Source organism: Xyrauchen texanus, chromosome 1, assembly GCF_025860055.1.
Source record: "Xyrauchen texanus isolate HMW12.3.18 chromosome 1, RBS_HiC_50CHRs, whole genome shotgun sequence".
Classification (NCBI taxonomy): domain Eukaryota; kingdom Metazoa; phylum Chordata; class Actinopteri; order Cypriniformes; family Catostomidae; genus Xyrauchen; species Xyrauchen texanus.
The window spans coordinates 64,472,035-64,489,636 of NC_068276.1; the positions used below are offsets into that span (position 1 = coordinate 64,472,035).

The 17,602-nt window shown below is 44.4% G+C and overlaps 1 protein-coding gene across 1 annotated transcript in view; it reads left to right on the forward strand.

Annotated features, from left to right (window-relative positions):
• The first annotated feature begins 1,629 nt into the window (after nucleotides 1–1,629).
• Nucleotides 1,630–17,602, forward strand: part of LOC127643013 (Fc receptor-like protein 3) — a 106,727-nt gene continuing 90,754 nt past the window's right edge. Inside the window, exon 1 of the mRNA XM_052125533.1 lies at nucleotides 1,630–1,669. The gene's annotated coding sequence lies outside the window, so the exon portion shown is untranslated. The remainder of the gene's footprint in view (nucleotides 1,670–17,602) is intronic.

Here is a 17,602-nt window from a genome sequence, read left to right on the forward strand (position 1 = left end):
CCTGACCTTGCTCAGCCCCCGGGGTCAGCTGTGTGCCATCGCGTCTATCCCGAGGGGAGCCTCCACTAGGGAGTACCAGAGCGGGCAGTGGGCGGTCTCTTGGGAAGCAAACAGGTCTACCTGTGCTTTGCCAAACCGCTCCCAAATCAGCTGAACTGCCTGGAGTGGAGGCTCCACTCTCCGCTTAGCGTGCCCTGTCGCGACAGTACGTCCGCTGCCGTATTGAGGTTGCCCGGGATATGACTGGTGCGCAACGAGTCACTGTTGGCTCCAAAGGAGGAGATACAAGGCGATTTATTTCCCTATTATGGTGGTGCTGTCTGAGCGAATCAAGATGTGCTTGCCCCGAAGTAGCGGGAGAAACCTCTGCAGGGCAAGAATTTACAGCAACTCAAGGCAGTTGATGTGCCAACCCAGCCGGGGCTCCGTCCAGGAGCCAGCGGCTGAATGCCCATTGCGCACGGCGCCCCAACCCTGTTTGGAGGCGACTGTGGTGACCAGAACGTGTCAGGACACCTGCTGTAGGGGGCCTCCTGTCCACAGAAAACAGCGGTCTGTCTAAGGGTTGGATATCTGTTGGCGGAAAGAGGTGATGAACACACAGTTCCGTGGCACCATGCCCATCTCGGGACTCAAGTCTGAAGCCAGTGCTCAAGTGGTCTCATATGCATCAACCTGAGGATGTTATATTTCCCAGGTGTTCAGCCCTCCTTTAGATGAGAAATAAACACGTTTTAAATATTACTGTGAATTACTGAATTTGTACTGCAGAGTCACAGCAGTGTCTGTGTCTAATTCAGTCATGATTTATATGTGTGTGTTTAGGTGTTTATGTTCAAGAACACAGCTTCAACAGCTTGAATGCACTAAAAGAGTAGTTAAACTTTTTCAAATTGATCTCTCTCTCTCTCTCTCTCTCTCTCTCCCCTCTCAAAAGAAATACATTTGAGGAAAATTTTTTCAATATGTATAATTAGGGGGTATCTGCCTATTTTGGCCCGGCATGCATTAGTAGGTGTTCTTCACTGAACTCTTAGAATGTTTGCCAAACCTCATATCCATATAGAGGCATTATAATACTATCAAAGATCTTAGACCAGATTGTTACAGGAATGTCTATTTGGGTAAATTTGCCTTTAAAAGCATAGAATGCTCTTCTTGCTTTCTCTTTTGTGCATTCACAGCCAGAACACACATATATATATATATATATATATATATATATATATATATATATATATATATATATATATATATATATATATATATATATATATATATATATATGTGTGTTCTATTGCAGCTTTCCCAGAGTTAATGTGTATCTGTTTTTTTTCTGGAAGATAATTTTTTTATTTTTTTTTTAACAGACTGTCAGGGCCCAGTTCTGCATTAAATACACAAATAATAATAATAAAATAGTAACAAATAACAATAAAGATACAACAATTCTCTCCTATATATTAAAATAAGGTGTCAGGTAATGAATCAAATAAAATAAAAACTATATACTATACAATTAAAATTAAATACGCATTTAACATGACATTATGAACATAAGAAAATAAAAGTACTGTACTTTGTCTCTGTCTCTCTTTCTCTCTCTCTCTCTCTCTCTCTCTCTCTACGCATGCGTGCGCGTCTGTAGGGCGAGTGTGAGGAGTGTGAGGTGAGTACGAATGAGTTTAGCCCGCTGTGGCAAGATATATTGTGTCTTTTCTTTTTCTGGCTTTCTCTTTTGTGTTTGAGCTTTATTACCAGGTTTATACCGAGTAGTGAAAACAAAGTTAATTGAGTATTGGGAGTTTAAAGTGTGTCCACGGTGAGCGTGTGTTTGTTTTGGTCATCGGAGATGTTTTTGGATATTAAGTGTGTTTAGCAGCTTTAAAAATGAATAATGCAGCAGTGATTCGTGGTTTATTCACACATGTGCTTCCTCTTTTAACCCTCGCGAAGAAAGTTATTTTGTCTAATGTTCCGACTTTTATTAAATACATTAGCCAAATAATTGTCACGATTCGATAAATTTGGAAAAGATCGCATTCTGGAGCAAATCTGACTTAATTAAGGAGATTTACCTACATGATTTTTATGATTTCGTCTACAATGTCTTTACTGATATAATGAAATGTCTCAGAAAGTGTTAATCTGGGTGAGAACTCAATGATGGAAGTGGATCAGGATGTTTTGAGAGGCAGGGTCAAAGCAAGCCAGAAACAGAGAACATTTTCTCTGAGATTCTGATTGTTCTCAGAGTGAATGGAAATGTCATGATTATGATGCTAACAAAACTGACAAAAAATCAGAAGGTTGGACAGATTGCTGATTTCTTCCAGATCTGAAACTCTTTGTGGAAATACTAAGAGTTTAAGGAGTGTGGGATGTTTTACACAACGTATATCGGATGAAAATATTTTTTACAAAACTCAAATCAACTAAATAATAATGTCAGGAAATTGGCCTTAACTCTTTAACTTTGTTTATTTGTATTTATTTCTTTGCATATGAGAGATATCAGTATTGCATCTTTAAATGTAAACGGAGCCAGAGATTGTGTAAACAGGGCGGAAACATATGAAGTAATGATGCAGAAACAACTTGATGTTATTTTTACTAGAAACACACAGTGATGATAAAAATGATTGGGCAGAAGAATGGGGCGGTCTGGCTTTTAAGTAATAAAACCTCTCGTAGTGGAGGAGTTGCCAAGTTATTTGCTAAGAGTTTTACTCACTGATCTTTTAAGATGGAAGAGATTGTGAAAGGTAGAATTTTAAAGATTCGAGCTCAGTTTGAGATCGTCTCAGTTACGTACGTGACCTCGGTTCCCTGAGGCGAAGGGAACGAGACATTGCGTTTACTAACGCATATGGGAGTGTCTTCATACACGACCTATTTGAAACCTCTCTACAATAACACCAATATTCTAATATTCAAATAATACCCCGGTATTACCCCGGTACCTTCAGAAATACCGGTATTTTTGAAAACACTACTACATGACATAACCTCCTAAAGAGGAAACATGGCGGTGCAGCATATATAAAGACAACAATGACGTCAGGACCAGGCCAGCTGACAGTCTTGCCTGGGCCCGGGACAAGATAATCTTAGATGGAACTGGGCCCTCATTAAATTATGGAATAATTGTTAAAAAAATAAATAAAATAGGCATATTTTCTAACCACTTTACAGCAGACTTCCATTTTTTTTTTTTTTTTTTATAAAACACCATATACTTTTACCCAAACTGAATAATAAAAACACGTTTAAATGGGTACATTTTCTATAAATGTTTTCATTTTTTTTTCTGACATAGCCTACTGCAGTTCTTGTTAAAACATACTAGACATGCAAAATCTGTGCATTTTGGGCACTTTTTGTGTGAAATCATATTTATTTTTTGTCCATCAAAAGTGTGCTTTCACTTTTAATTAAGCATGAGCAGCGCAGCAAAAATAGACTCGGATCTGCCCATTATCTGTTCACCGATGCCAACAGTGACGCATTTCAGCCGGCTTTTTATTTCTCATCTCCATAAATATATCTAGTAGTAAAGCTAATGCAAGGGCTAGAAATCAATGAATTCTTTGCTAATACTTCCTCGTCATCATGGAGAGCGCAGTTCGCACCGCTTTCTCCTTTCCACAAGCGTGCTCTTCCGTGGCGTCAGTCGTTGCTATGCAACAATGAACTTCGCGCCTGTAAAACGAAGCGCCGCGTCGCTATTATGAGCTAATATCCAAAATATTTCCATATGTGTCTCTTTCCTCCTTTCTTATCAACAAGTGGATTTACAGCCACCACATCAGCAGCACCGCCGGTCGCAATGTCTCAGCACTTTTATGAAGAGGACGCTAACTGCACGCTGCCGGGCATGCACGCCAGCATCAAGTACCGGGTTTGAGAAAACCTGGTACCGTGGGCGTGACGTTTAAAACAAAATTAGTACCGACTTGGTACCGAAGTACCGGGTCTTTGACAACACTCATAAACGTTGGCTGCGCTTGTTTCTTACCTTGCTCTACGTTGACTTTACTAACGTTAGTTCCAGCTTCTCCGTCACCACCTTTTTAAAATATTTGTTTAGGACATCTCGAAGGCCTCTATTTTCTTCTTCCCTTCTTCTCTTTTCTTTTCTTTTCTGAGCACCAGACTTGTGCTGACCGGACATTTTGATCGTAACGTTAGCCTACTGAACTTCAAATCAAATGACAACATCAAATTTTGATCAGTGGCCAAACCATTTTTTGTTTTGGGGGTGGGCGGGGTTCTTGACCACTATTTCAAGGACAATTAGGAAGAAAACAAATAAAAAGCTTTTATGTAACTCAAATATTAGATATTTTTTCCACAAATATGCCTATTTTATTTATTTTTTAACAATTATTCCATAATTTAATGAGGGCCCAGTTCTGGGCCCCCCTACCCTGGGCCCGGGACAACAGACCCGTTTGTCCCCCCCTGTCGGCGGGCCTGGTCAGGACATAATTAAAACCTCTCATTACTTTTTAGCTATGTTGTCTTTTTTTGTATATTCCTTGATGGTCATGCACAGCAGTTCACAAAATGATATTCTTTGTTGTCATTTGTTGCAGGGAAAACACTTATAATATTTAAACACTGATAAAGTCTCTTAGTACACACCAGAGTGCGGATTGGGCCGCATTTTTCTGTCCGAGACCGGCCCGTGTCCGACAGGGCAGTAACCGAACCCGACCCGAGCCCGACAGGCATTAAGATATTTATATCCGAGCCCGACACAGTTAAAAATCTCCTTTTTTTTCTCATACTAATGACACGTACGTTTGTTTGTGTAGAAAGTCCGCTTTTATTTAGCAACTGGAAGGCATTCGGTAATGTTTACAGATGTGCATAACGCATCAGCGTCGCCGCTACACGCCAACAAAGCGCACGTTAACACAGGCGCGCACAAGAGGCCCAAACAAATAGCCAATTGAAATTAAATGAACAAAGCTAGGTGTACCGTCAAAATCTTGTGTTTATTAAAAAATGTGTTAGTTTCAAATCGATTCAATTAAATCTGTAAAATAGACGTAATGAGTGGCACATAACGTGAAGTAACATGGCATTTTATTTTGTTTGAAATTTAACTTGTCCGGTCGGACAACTAATTTTCTCTTCTACTCCTGGACAAGCGGACAAGCCTTAATGTCGAGCCTGGCGGATGGCAGGTAAATCATGAGGGTGTTGTAGTAGGTGGTTATTCGGACGGAGGGCTCAATTCGATGAGGTTCAAAGTGGTGTCTGTTGTAGTCCCCTCTTTCCAGGGGTTCCGTCGGAAACCTACGGACATGGCTTTCGTGAGCTTGGCTGTGGATGTTTGCATCTCGTTGAGCCTCCTGTACAGGCCAGGCCTAGTGTCAGGAGGTGGCTGATTCCCATAGAGATGCACAGCGCAGTGTCCGCTGCGGTCCAGGCTCGGACAACAGGTGAGGTGGTCAAGATGGGCATTCGAGACAAGGCTTGGAGGGCTGTGTCGATAGGAGCAATGTCAATTAACTGGGAGCCCTCTCTTTCGATCCATAGTTCCAGTTCTGGATCTAGGGTGAGGTTTTGATTCTGGAAAAAAGATGGGATTTCCAGTTCTGTTTCGTACTCTTCACCTGGGAGATGGTATAGTGCCAGGTCATCGAGGTGGAGGATGGCACCTTTCGGGACTTGAATCCACATGCTCTGGTTGGGCAAGGTGAGACGGGTGGCTGTGTCATGCTGGTCGTAGGTGAGTGTAGCTGCGTAGTGTAGTTGTTCCCTCAGGACGATGCCTGATGCCGGACCGGGTGAGATGATGTCCGACTGCTGTTGACTTCTGGTTGACTGGAGGCACAGGATGGTGAACCACAGCAGCATCCTAGTAAGGGCAAAAAGGGAGAGAGACAAGGGGGTCAGCGAGGGTCGTCCTTGGTAGTGCAGGGTGGTCTTTCGACTCCTAGGATGGAAATCAGGTTAGTTTGCATTGGCCCCTCCCCGCTTTTCCCTGTCAGCCACATGTCGTTTTATTTGATTACGGTGGACCCATTTGAAAACCGGCTCTTTCTGTCTCCGGTTTAGTTGGATTCGGTACGCCACCGGGGAGAGTGATCTCATGGGGTCCTGTCCAGTGGGGCAGTAATTTCTTTGACAGCCGATGGGAGGCTGTGCGGGATGGCTGAATGAAGCTATAATACCAGACCCTGTCGCCCACGTCCAGTTCTTGGTGCGACGCTTTCTGATCATAGTATGCTTTCTGTCCTTCGGCACTCTTTTGAAGCTGTTGTTGTGCAAAAGCAAATGTTGCTTTCAGGTGCCGGTGTAGCTCGTCGAGGTACTGGTGAATGGTGCAGGCTGTGACGAGGCTGGAGTCTCCTGGCTGATACAGCAGATGCAGTGGCAGTGTCATCTGCCGCCCAGTCATTAGTTCGAAGGGAGACACGTGAGCCGAGTTCTGCGGGGTGGCTCTGAGAGCCATTAGCACCAGCGGGAGTTTTACATCCCAGTCCTTCTGATTCGCCGACACATACTTCTTCAACATACTGACCACGGTTCGGTTTGATCGTTCCACTTGGCCAGATGAGATTGGATGATGACTGATGTGTAGTTGAATTTGGACTCCCAGGAGTCTCCAGATCTGTTGCATAATCTCAGCCGTAAAGTGAGTACCTCTGTCTGAGTTGACTCTCAGAGGCAGTCCGAACCTGGAGAAGATGTGGATCATCAGGAGGTATGCCGTGGTCTGGGCAGTGTCGTTGGGTGCTGGAAGACAATCTACCCACTTTGTGAACTGGCACACGACTGTGAGGAAGTATTTGTTGCCCCTCGTCGACCTGGGCAGAGGTCCTACCCAGTCGATTTGGAGGTCTGACCATGGAATGTGACTCTCCTGCGTTGCAGTGGAGCTCTGTGGTTTGGGTTTGCCCGTTGAAACTGGCAGCAAACCAGGCATTCTCTGACATATTCTGTCACATGTTCCTGCATGCAGGGCCAGTATGCCACTTGTTTCAGTGTCTCATAAGTGGCTCTGGCGCCGTGGTGCCCGGCACATGGTGCGTCGTGGGCATAACTTAGCATGACCCCCCTTAGGCACTGTGGCACCACGAGCCTTGGCGCTGTGATGTCATCAGGTGCATACCACAAAATGTTGTTGATCACACGCAGCATGTGCTTTATGTCATGCAGTTGTCTGAGGCACGGGTTGTCAGTGAGGTCAGACGGCGGTAGAGGGTGGTTGGTGGGGTCAGTGAGGTGGTTTAGGAAAGTCTTTATGGATGTGTCAGAGGCTTGCATGTCCGCTATCTCGTTGTTTGACATCTGCGGAGCCAGCGTTAGAGGCTGAGAGGGTGGCACTGTTTGCAGGAAAGGTTTGTTTGCTTCGGGTTATCACTGCAATGTTCAAGGTGGGTGGGAGGGTTGGAGGTGACCATAGAGTACCGTGCAGTGCGCCAGTCTTGGCAAGTGCATCGGTTTGGTCGTTCAAGTCTTTGTCAAGGCCTGGTTGCCTTGAGTGTCCTTTCACCTTCTTCCAGTAGACAATCATGTTGTTATTTCTTGTAATGTCATCACATACCTGAAACAGGTGTTGGTGTTTGATAGGCTTGCCGTTCGAAGTTTTAAAGCTATTATGTTTCCAGTTTGGAAGGTAGCATGTGAAACTGAGTCTGGCATAGTTGGAGTCTGTGCAGATCAGGAGTTCTCTGATGTTATGGGTCGATGCGATTTGCAGAGTTATGAGAATGGCTGCAACCTCCGCATACTGTGATGACTGCGGGCCCAGCTTGAAGTGTTGTGGTGGGCACGGCAGGTCATTTACACATAATACACCTGCTCCTGCTTGACAAATGCCCTCTTGGTTGTAGGAACATCCATCGACGTAGGCTGTGGGCATACCTTGGCACCCATTTTCTTCAAAGTACCTGTGACAGGTTAGTTGTTGTTGTTGGGGTTCTTCCACATCCACCGTTGCAGCTGGTGTGTTATCAGAGCAGTTCTGGCAGGCAGCCAGGCCGTTGCCTAGCATTGACTTGTGATTCTGAGCATAATGTGCCTCAAAATTGCGCCATTGGTGGCAAGTCTCTATGATAACTTTCTGTGCTCCAATGTAGTTGGAGAATCTCTGGATGGCCCATACAGTGCAGAGCAGAGCTTTTTCACAGTCTGAGAATTTACTCTCGGGTGGAAGAAGTGTCTTGCTGGCATATGCGATTACTCTCTTGTAGAGCTCGACCGATTTATCGGCAGGCCGATATTATCGGCCGATATTAGGCATTTTCCAAACTATTGGTATCGGCGTTTATAATGGCCGATAAATGAATATTTAAAAAAAAAAAAAAACGGACGAAATACCCTTCAACCATGTCATGAGTGTTGGAGTTGTATAGTTTGTCCACCAGAGGGCACTCTACACCGTCCCTGTTGGCAACACTCGTGTATAACGCGCCACACATCCTGCAGCCAGAGTCGGGCAGAGAGAATCAGTTATCCGCGAGTGAGATCATGTGTTCATGCCATGGTGAGTTGGTCACATACATTGCTTGAATAACAATTAAAAGAACATCCCCATCAGTTCTCTTAACTCAAATAAGCATGACAAAATTTGTGACTTTCATGTCCAGTTTTGCTGCGGTTAAATAAGCCGAGAGTGAAGCGGAATTAGCTAGTAATAATTACGTTACGTTGTTACAGTGTAGTTGACTGACTGTCCTTTTAACTTTTGACGATGTGACTGAAGTATTTCTTTAATAGCGCGTGACAGTTATAGCAATGAGACGTATCATCTCTCCTTGGCCTGTTATATTGAAAATGTATGTTTTACAATTTGCAGTATGACGTTATCCATTGCTAAATTATGGCTCATCATAGACTAGCTAAATGCAATACTGATGAGTTGTGTGTGTTCAAAGCAGTTGTGTTACTATATTAACCGTGTGTAATGAGTTTAGTATGTCTCAGCACATGGTTAGCAGGGTTGTTTCGCGATTAGCGCGATATCCCGCTATTTATTATAAATGCTCATTATGTCGATATTATTTTAGTGTATAAGCACAAATTTGTGTATAACCACAAAGCTAGCTAATGCCACTATCATCAGTGGAAGACAGCTAACGTAACAGTAATGAGCTTGGAAACCACAACGAACTTTTTCTGCCTAAATAAAGTAATGATTATTACTGTATTTATAACTAGCATATCTCTAGTTACAGTCCCTGCATTGTAAAATGTAAGTTAGACTTGCGAGGAGTGAACATTTAGACAGAGAAAAAGTATCAAACGCAGACATCCCAAGTCTCCCGGAAGTTCTGATAGCGGCTCCCTGATGCCCGCAAATTAGTTATTAGTAAATCTCCCGGAATCAAGAGCGAGCGAGCAAGAGCGGTTAGACTGTGCTCCAAACCGTGGTGTAGCGCGCACGGGAGAGAGCGAGAGACCTTGCGTGTGTGTGTGTGCGGGCTTGTATCTCTTCTCCCGATCCAGTTGTGTATCTAGACACAGGAGCGCCATGGCAGAGTGCCCCAAAAAGCGAAAATATAAGACACATTTTACGCCAGACTACACGAAAGTGTACCCCTGTCTAATAAGAGTGATACATAATGACAGTCTTGCACGCTGTACAGTTTGTAACAGTGACTTCAGCATTGCCCATGGCGGGTTAAATGATTGTTAAAGACATGTTGAGGTGAGTTAAACAAGTTTCATTTCATGTGCATATTTTTCAGGCCGGCTAGTTACCTAGGCTACATGAAAACAATAAACTCCTTAGACCTGTTTAAAGTTGCAATGGAATATAAATAAAAGCAGTTTACATAAATAGTATAAGCAGTTTATATTAAAAGTAATCTACATAATTAACAAATAATTGCATAGGCCTATAGCCTAAATAAATTATATATTATGCTTTATCTTTTAGCTCTCATTAACTCTTGTTCTGTGGTGATATGGGGGGGGGGGGGGGTTTGCAGGTTGGGATGCCTGCAACGTATCTTGTGCATAAAAGACAAAGTTAGCTTTTCTTTTACATGATGTGTGTGAATCCAACGACGCCAAGTGTGCGTTGCAGACTGTCGTTCAGCCGCAGCATTAACGAGTCATATAATGCTAAATAATAGGTTTTAGAAGGCAGGCAGCAACTGATGATTGAAAATGGTTCAGCACCATAGGCAATATTTATGAGGATAGGCGAAGCTCTTTGAAAGGAGATAATGCAGAGAAACTTTGCTTCTTGTACTACAACCTGCCTCTGCTGGACTGGAGCCATTGAGGATTGACTGATTCAGTACACTACCTCATATATACTGTTAGCAATTTATAAGTAGTATAGTTTAAAGTTATATTTATGAAGCTATACCAAGTCTTTTAATACTGGTAACTTTGATTTGGTTGTTGTTGTTTTTGTGTTTTTGTTCAAAGGACTTTACGTTTCATATCTTAAGTTTGTATTTTTATACATTTTATTTATCAGAACTTTAATATATTTTGATGTTCCTCTGTTCTGTTGTGACAATAAAAGAAACAAGTTTCTTTTTAAAATGCATTGTCATATTATTTTAGTTAAAACTCATAAATAACTACAAATAACTAATGTTAGGGAAATCTGTTAATGTTTTGTTGCGCGTTTCTGAAAAAAAAAAAATATCGGCCGATATATCGGTTTATCGGATTTTAAACCCAACAAATATTTGTATCGGTATCGGCCTTCAAAATCCTTTATCGGTCGGGCTCTACTCTCTTGTCTTGGTCATGCCGTTGGTACAGGCCAGCACTGAGACAGTGGCTGGAGAATCCAGCTTCTAAGTAGAACTCTTTTTGTGGGTCCGGGTAAGCCAGGCACGGAGCGGTGCATAGGTGTCGTTTCAGCTCGTCCATGGCATGTTCTTGGACCTCTGTCCATATAAATGGGCAGTCTTTTTTCAGAAGGGCAGTTAGAGGTTTTGCAATGTCTGAGTAGCTCTCGATGAACTGCCGTGAGTAATTGCACACCCCTAGGAAACTTCGCAGCTCTGAGATGTGCTCTGAGAACGGCTTGAATACGGCTGGACTGTGGTTCGATGCCCTGTGATCCTATGAGTAGGCCCACATAGTTGACCTTGGTTTGGCACCACTGTCCTTTTGTGGAGGGCGATCTTGGCACCGGCAGTGGACAATTGGTTCAAAACATAGTCTATTTCTTTCATGTGGTCAGCCACTGTTGTGCTCTTCATGAGAATATCGTCTACATAGATAAGATTGCCTCTTGTTCTGGCATCTGGGCATGCTTTGTTCAGGAAGATGTTGAACTTGGCAGGTGAGTTGGCATAGCCGAACAGTGAATTGTCTGTTGCCGAATGTGAAAGCTAGCTTGTGCTGATCTTCGGGATGCACTGGTATGGTCCAGAATCCAGAGGCCACATCAAGTGTAGAGAAGATGGTGGCTCCTCTGATTCTGGGTATTTCCTGCTCCAGCTGAGTCATAGGCCATCGTGACAGTGGCACTTGTTGATTCAGTTTCCTGTAGTCAATGGTGGGTCGCCACTTGCCGTTTGGTTTGAGGACGGGCCAGATGGGGGCAGAATAGGTGCTGTTGCATGGACGAATGACACCTTTTTCAAGCATGGAGTCGATGATCTCTTGCACCGGTTCGTGTGACGCGATGGGGATCTTGTACTGCCTGACAAACGTGGGAGGATCTTGAAGGGGGTTGTGAACACGGTGTTGTCTGTGTGCCCTTCGGGTATCATTGAAGCTGGGATGGGCCCAATGATTGGTAATGTTAGTTCAAAGTCATGAAAGTCGTGGCTCTCTAGCCATCCTGCCCGGTAGGCTTTTGGAATTGTGATGTCCATTGCCATGCGGTTGTTGAAGAGGATGTAAACAGCACGGGATGACACTTCAGTGAGGGGCGTGGCTTCCAGCTTGAGTCCAAGTTCAACGCATTCGGGTTAAGGTTGAAAGAAACCCAGCGAATCAGAATGTCTGCTCCAATGTAGACATCATGGGGCAGTTCTGGAAGGACCAAGAAGTAGTGGGTCAGACACCGGTAGTTCCACTTCAAGTTCAAGGAGCAGATCCTTTTGGCAGTCACCATTGTTGATGGACATAAGTTCAAAGGGAAATGGGTGCGCTTGCTGGCAGAGGGAAGGTCCGGTGTGTCTTCAATGAGAGCATTGTATAGGGAGAGGCTGATGGCTGAGTTGTCTGCCCATAGTGCAAGTATGATGTCAGTGGCAGTTACGCCATTCAAGTGCAGGTCAGCTGTGACCTTGGGGCAGAAGGAGTCAAAGTCTTGGGTGAGCTGAAATGTGCAGAGTAGCGAACTTGAATCTCGCTCTGGTGCTGATGCTGTGTCACTGTGGCTGGCTGTGAGAGTTCCCGTGACCTTTGTGACCTGACAGTCTGGTTCAGGTGATTGGGGTGGCTGAAGGGGGACATGTTCTCGCACTTGAGCCCACTGTTCAAGCCGGACGTCATTTTGGCTGTATGACTGTACATTTAGCACACAATTTTGAGATTTTAGAGTTCGATTTTGCCTCTTAGCTTCAAATTTGAGTCTTTCAAAAAGTTCAGCTGATATCAAAGTGAGATCTGCTCCAGTGTCTACCAGGGCTTCGAGTCTCACCTCATGTTCCACAGTGAGGGCGAGATAGAGTTTTCGTGCTACTCCCTTTTCGATCAGATTCCCCAGGAGTTTTGATGTTGGGGCTTGTGTGGTGATCGATAAGCAGTTAGGGTCGGTCTCGGGTGACTCGGTGCAGAGACACACAACCAAAACAGCACTTTCTGGTATCTTAGGGGCTTGGTCACTGGTGTGACGGATTGGGTTGTCCGATGCAGGGTGTGTGGTTGTCAACTGCAGTGAGTGGGTGTCGCTGTCACTTGGTGATGTGATAGCTGGTTCGGTAGTCTGTGTCTGAAGAGCGGTGCTCTGGGTGCTTGGTTCAGTAGGAGGGCAGTCAGGAAGGGTGTTGGTTTCATGCCTTACGCTTAGTCATGAGGAGTCTGACCTGTCCTCTTTGTCTTTCTTGTGAGGTATTCTATGAAGCAGCTCTTTCAGAACCTTCAGGATCTGTGCGGTCTCCGCCGTGGCCTCCCTGTTTTTCTGTGGGGTAGGCTCGTACTTGGACTTGCCTGAGGCATGCCGCGAGGTGTTCCGCTGCGGGCTGTCTGGACTTGACGTTCTCGGCGACGGGGTTTGGTTCTGTCTTGGCCGTCGGTTGGCTTCCCACGTGGCTCCACCCTTTTGGTTGTGGGATGGCCGTGGGCCGTTGTAGAATCTTTCAGAGCGCCCGCTCTGGTGCTTAGGATGGGCACCATCACTGTTGTGCTGCCCTCTTCTGTCAGGGAATGGTCTTGAATTGTGGTAAGAAGGTCTGTTACTGTGGTGCTGGTGGGCGCCCTCTAGTGCCAGCTCTGAGCGCTGATCAGTGACAGGGCAAATGGTTGGATTTTTTTACAGTCTTTTCAGAAGCAATCTTCTGCTTCGTGAAAGCTTTATGGGCTAAGTCTCGCAGCTGTTGGGTAGTCATGCTACGAGGGCAGGCCAGGACCCCTAAGTGATGGCTCACTGTGGGATGCAGGTTTCAGAGAAACAGAGTTTTGAAGTTGAAATCTTCTTCCATCCCAGGTTCGTTCCGTGCTCCGAAGTAGGCTCGTTGGATGCGGCTGTAGTAGGCCTGTGGAGTTTCCAGTCGGGCCTGTTTGAGGTCCATAGCGGCGATGAGTCCGTGTTCTGACTCTGGATCAGAGAATTCTCTGATGAAGGCCTGCCGTAGCTGTAGGTAGTCTGATTTGATAGTCTCTGGTTGTCGATCCAGGAAGCTGCGCACGTCGCGGCTAGATGTAATTCTTAGCAGGTACACTCTGTCCCGCATGGTCACGTTGGGAACAGTGTGCAAGTGAAAGTCTATGTCTTGCAGGTAGGTGTGCACGTCGTGGCCTCCTGCAGGATTTGGGGTGAAAGTAGGGATGTTTCTGGCCAGCTTGTCAAGTTCTTTGGGAGCCATGCCGTGGTTAGTGACCAGGCTTTGGTGTGTGGGCTCCCACCCTTTTGTTGCTGACGGGGGTTCTTGGAAGCTGGCTGGTGACATGTTGAACGGTGGGCTTTCACCCGCCTTTTCAGCTCTGAGCTCTTGGCTGAAAAGCTTGGGCCCACTGGTCAGGGGAAACTCTGTGGTGTGCATTTCCCTTTTCTGTTCATTTTGCAGTTTATAAGAATGTTTCAGTTCTCTGTGAACAGTGTCAAGTTCATATTGGAGATGGTCTCTGTGCTGAATAAGTTCATGGATTTCAGCTCAGGCCATGTGCAGGTGCTTTTCACAGGCTTTGGCTTTAGCATCTCTGTCTTTTAGTGCAGTCTCTGCTCTTGCAAGGAGAGACTCGGCTTGTTGCAACTTTTCGTCGAGTTCTTCTCTGGCTGTTCTCTCCGACTGTTCTCTTTGGTCTGTATCTAGGAGAAGTTTTTCCAGGGCATTTCGAAGTCTTTCTACTTCCTTTTTCTGTTCTGGGTCTGTTCCATCCTCTTCCTTTCGCTGTTCCTCGGTCTCGAGGCGTAGCTGATCTAGTTGACTCTGAGTTTTGGCTTGGTTCCTACGGGCCTCCTCAGCTTGGAGTTTTAGCGCTGTGGCCTCCTGCTCCAGGTCGAGGTTGCTTTTCTCATTTATCCGTGCCTGGGCGACGAGATTGTGGGCAAGACTTCCCATGATCTTGGTCCATTCTTTGTGGTTGTAGCTCTGTGTTGGATCGTGGGCCATTAGGCTGTCCAATTCGGCGTCCAGTTGCTCTCGACCTAGGGGCTGTAGGTCCCTGGCGTCCTTGGGTAGGACGGTGTCCGTCATTGCGCTCAACCAGGCCTCGAGGTGATCCCAGTGGGCTGCGGGACTGGACGAACGGGACATACTGGCTTACTGTTGGCGAGAGAAGAGAACAGCACACACAAAAAGGCCAATGCAAGTACGCGTAGGGTTAGCGAGCTACAATGAGGTGGCTATTATAAGCCATAATTTTGACTAACTTGGGTAGACAGTTAGACAATTAAGTGGGCCGAATTTCGCGGGTCAGTGCAGGTCTAAATAAAGAATTTGACAAGGCGGCAGCCCACAAGGTTATCTGAGGATGCGGGCTGCCTGTTTGTCTCTTTATTCAGTTTTCCTTGATGGCTCTTGTAGGCTCTGTCTTAATGTGAACTGGAAGTACACACTACGACAGAACAGAACAGCAGAATAAAATAGAACACAATTAATGTTAGGAATAGATAGGCAGGAGAAAGAGGGCCTAAGTCTACCACCACTGCTAGGGCTTATGATAGGACCAACAGGGTGGGGCGCTATTGAGGTATAAACCCTAGGAAGATGGTGTGGCTTAGGGGAGAGAAAGAAATGGGCCGAATGCTTAAATGACCGGGGGAATGTCTACTATTATGTGGCCTATACTGGTGGGTGGATTTTACCTTCTTTAATTTGCCTGGGGTGAATCGGTGTCACTCTGCTGGGGACCAGCGCGTGGTCAATCTTTCCAACGGTCCCAAACACTTGACTGCAGTGTCCCCGGGCCCCCTGCCACTATCACGGTGCGCCCTCTCAAACAACTTGACTTTAAACACAACCGGCAACACCAAGGTGTCAACTGCCTGAGACGGCACAACAAGAATTGGATTTTCCCTAGAACCCTCGTAAGAGTGGCCCCTCTTCAGGCCCTGGTTTAGGTAATTATTCCAAACTTGCCATGTGTGTCGACTGACGGTGTTGACTTTCCTTTGGAGTGCCAAATTGCTGATGTCGTTGCGTGCCGCACCAATGAAAAGAGACAGAAGAGTCCGAGATTCACATACGGCCAGCGTCGGTAACGCCGGTCGGACAAACCAGCTTGCTGGGAACCACCAGAGATGACGGTCGAATCACCACAGCACACTAGGGAATTCTACATACAAATACAGAACAGGGTTTAGCAAGTGAAAGTCTTAAAGTGAATTAAGGCTTTCTTGTTTAAACCAAATTGAGTAATTATGCATGTAGAAATAACAGGCAAAGCTTTACCAATTGATGATAAATCGAGAAGTTTGATAATGATGTTAATTATAAAGACAATCTGACCACAAGAAAAGACAGAAGTAAACAAGGCAGGATTAACAGACAAACTTAATTTAAATTGAATTCAACTTGTTAAACTCAATTTTAATAAGCGTGTAAAGAGATGTCAGGTAGCATCTAAGATATTAAGGATACAGTCGTAATAAAGTATCAAAGAGGGAGAAAAAAAAAGGAATAAATAAAAAATATATATATATTAATAATAATTAATAATAATTAATCACATTAATTATTAATAATTGAAATGAGAGACTTAATTCAAATTTACATTCGAAATTTGTTTGTTTCAAACCAAATTTGAATAAGTGTAAGAAAGTTAGAGATCAGAATTATATCCGATGATAATCACGATTGCTGTAAGATATCAGTGATAGCATCTGAAATAAGACCAACTGGAAATTAACCACTTTGAAACAGAACGCAAGGAGGAAGGAAGTGATAAACCGACTTAGCAGTGAAGGCCACCAAAGGGGGCGCCGTTTCCTCTAAGTGGGCATTAGTCACTGTAGTGAGACTTAACTTTAAATTTAAATTCAAATCTTGTTTGAAACCAATTAAGTGTAACAGTCGGAGGTAGAAGAATTGTTTAACATCCAATAATATTAGCACATGCAAAGCTTGTAAATGCAAATATGTATTGACAGTTAAACTCTTCAAACTAAATCAACTAGCCCTTTCAATATTCACAGGGAGAAAGAATTTGAGAAAAGAAATGACCTACACTGAATGTCCACACGATGGCGTACTTGGGCTCGCGCAAGATGACGTCATGGGGTGGGAGTAACTTGAGAACTAATCAAGCACTTACAGGCTGCCCTCTAGTGTTTGTCTGCGGAATAACACTCTGTGTGATTTCAAATCAGGGAGAGAGTTCTCATGCTTGGATTTTCTGCAAAATCACAATTATTCAATTGAAACCTCGGCGGGTCTGTTTTTGTTTTCTTTCTTGTGCTATGCTTCTCATAAACGGCGTGGCAGATTCTTTTTTTCCTGCACTACGAGTAAATGTGGACAACAGGAATTGTACGTCTGTTGTTCGGCTCCCATACACATTAGAAATATAGCACTTATTCAAAATGTATTAGGTTTCCAATTGATTAGCTACGTCAATGTAAACCAGGAGTTAATTTTATAACGTTTATAATCTCAGGCCTTACTAAGATGAGAGAAGGAGCCTTACTAAGATGTCTTTTTATCGCCCCGACAGAAGAGCATCGTTCTGAACAGGGGATTTTGTAATATTAAAATATAGCGCGTCTTTACAGAAGCAATTTTAATATTATGAACTGCAGTTTACTTTAACACTCAACAGTGGTAACAACTGTTTAGACATCATTTAGCAACTTGTTAATCGTGCTGAACTGGGACGGGCTTTTTGTGCCTTTCAGTTCGGCGCGCTCGCGTACAAAATTAACAACAAAAATACAGAAAATTGACAATGCATTCGTTCACAAAACAAAGCTTAAAATGTGCCCGCATTATCTCCACCATTTAATGTAGGGTTTACAGGTCAGGTTTGGGGAATGTATGACTAATATTAATGATCGTAA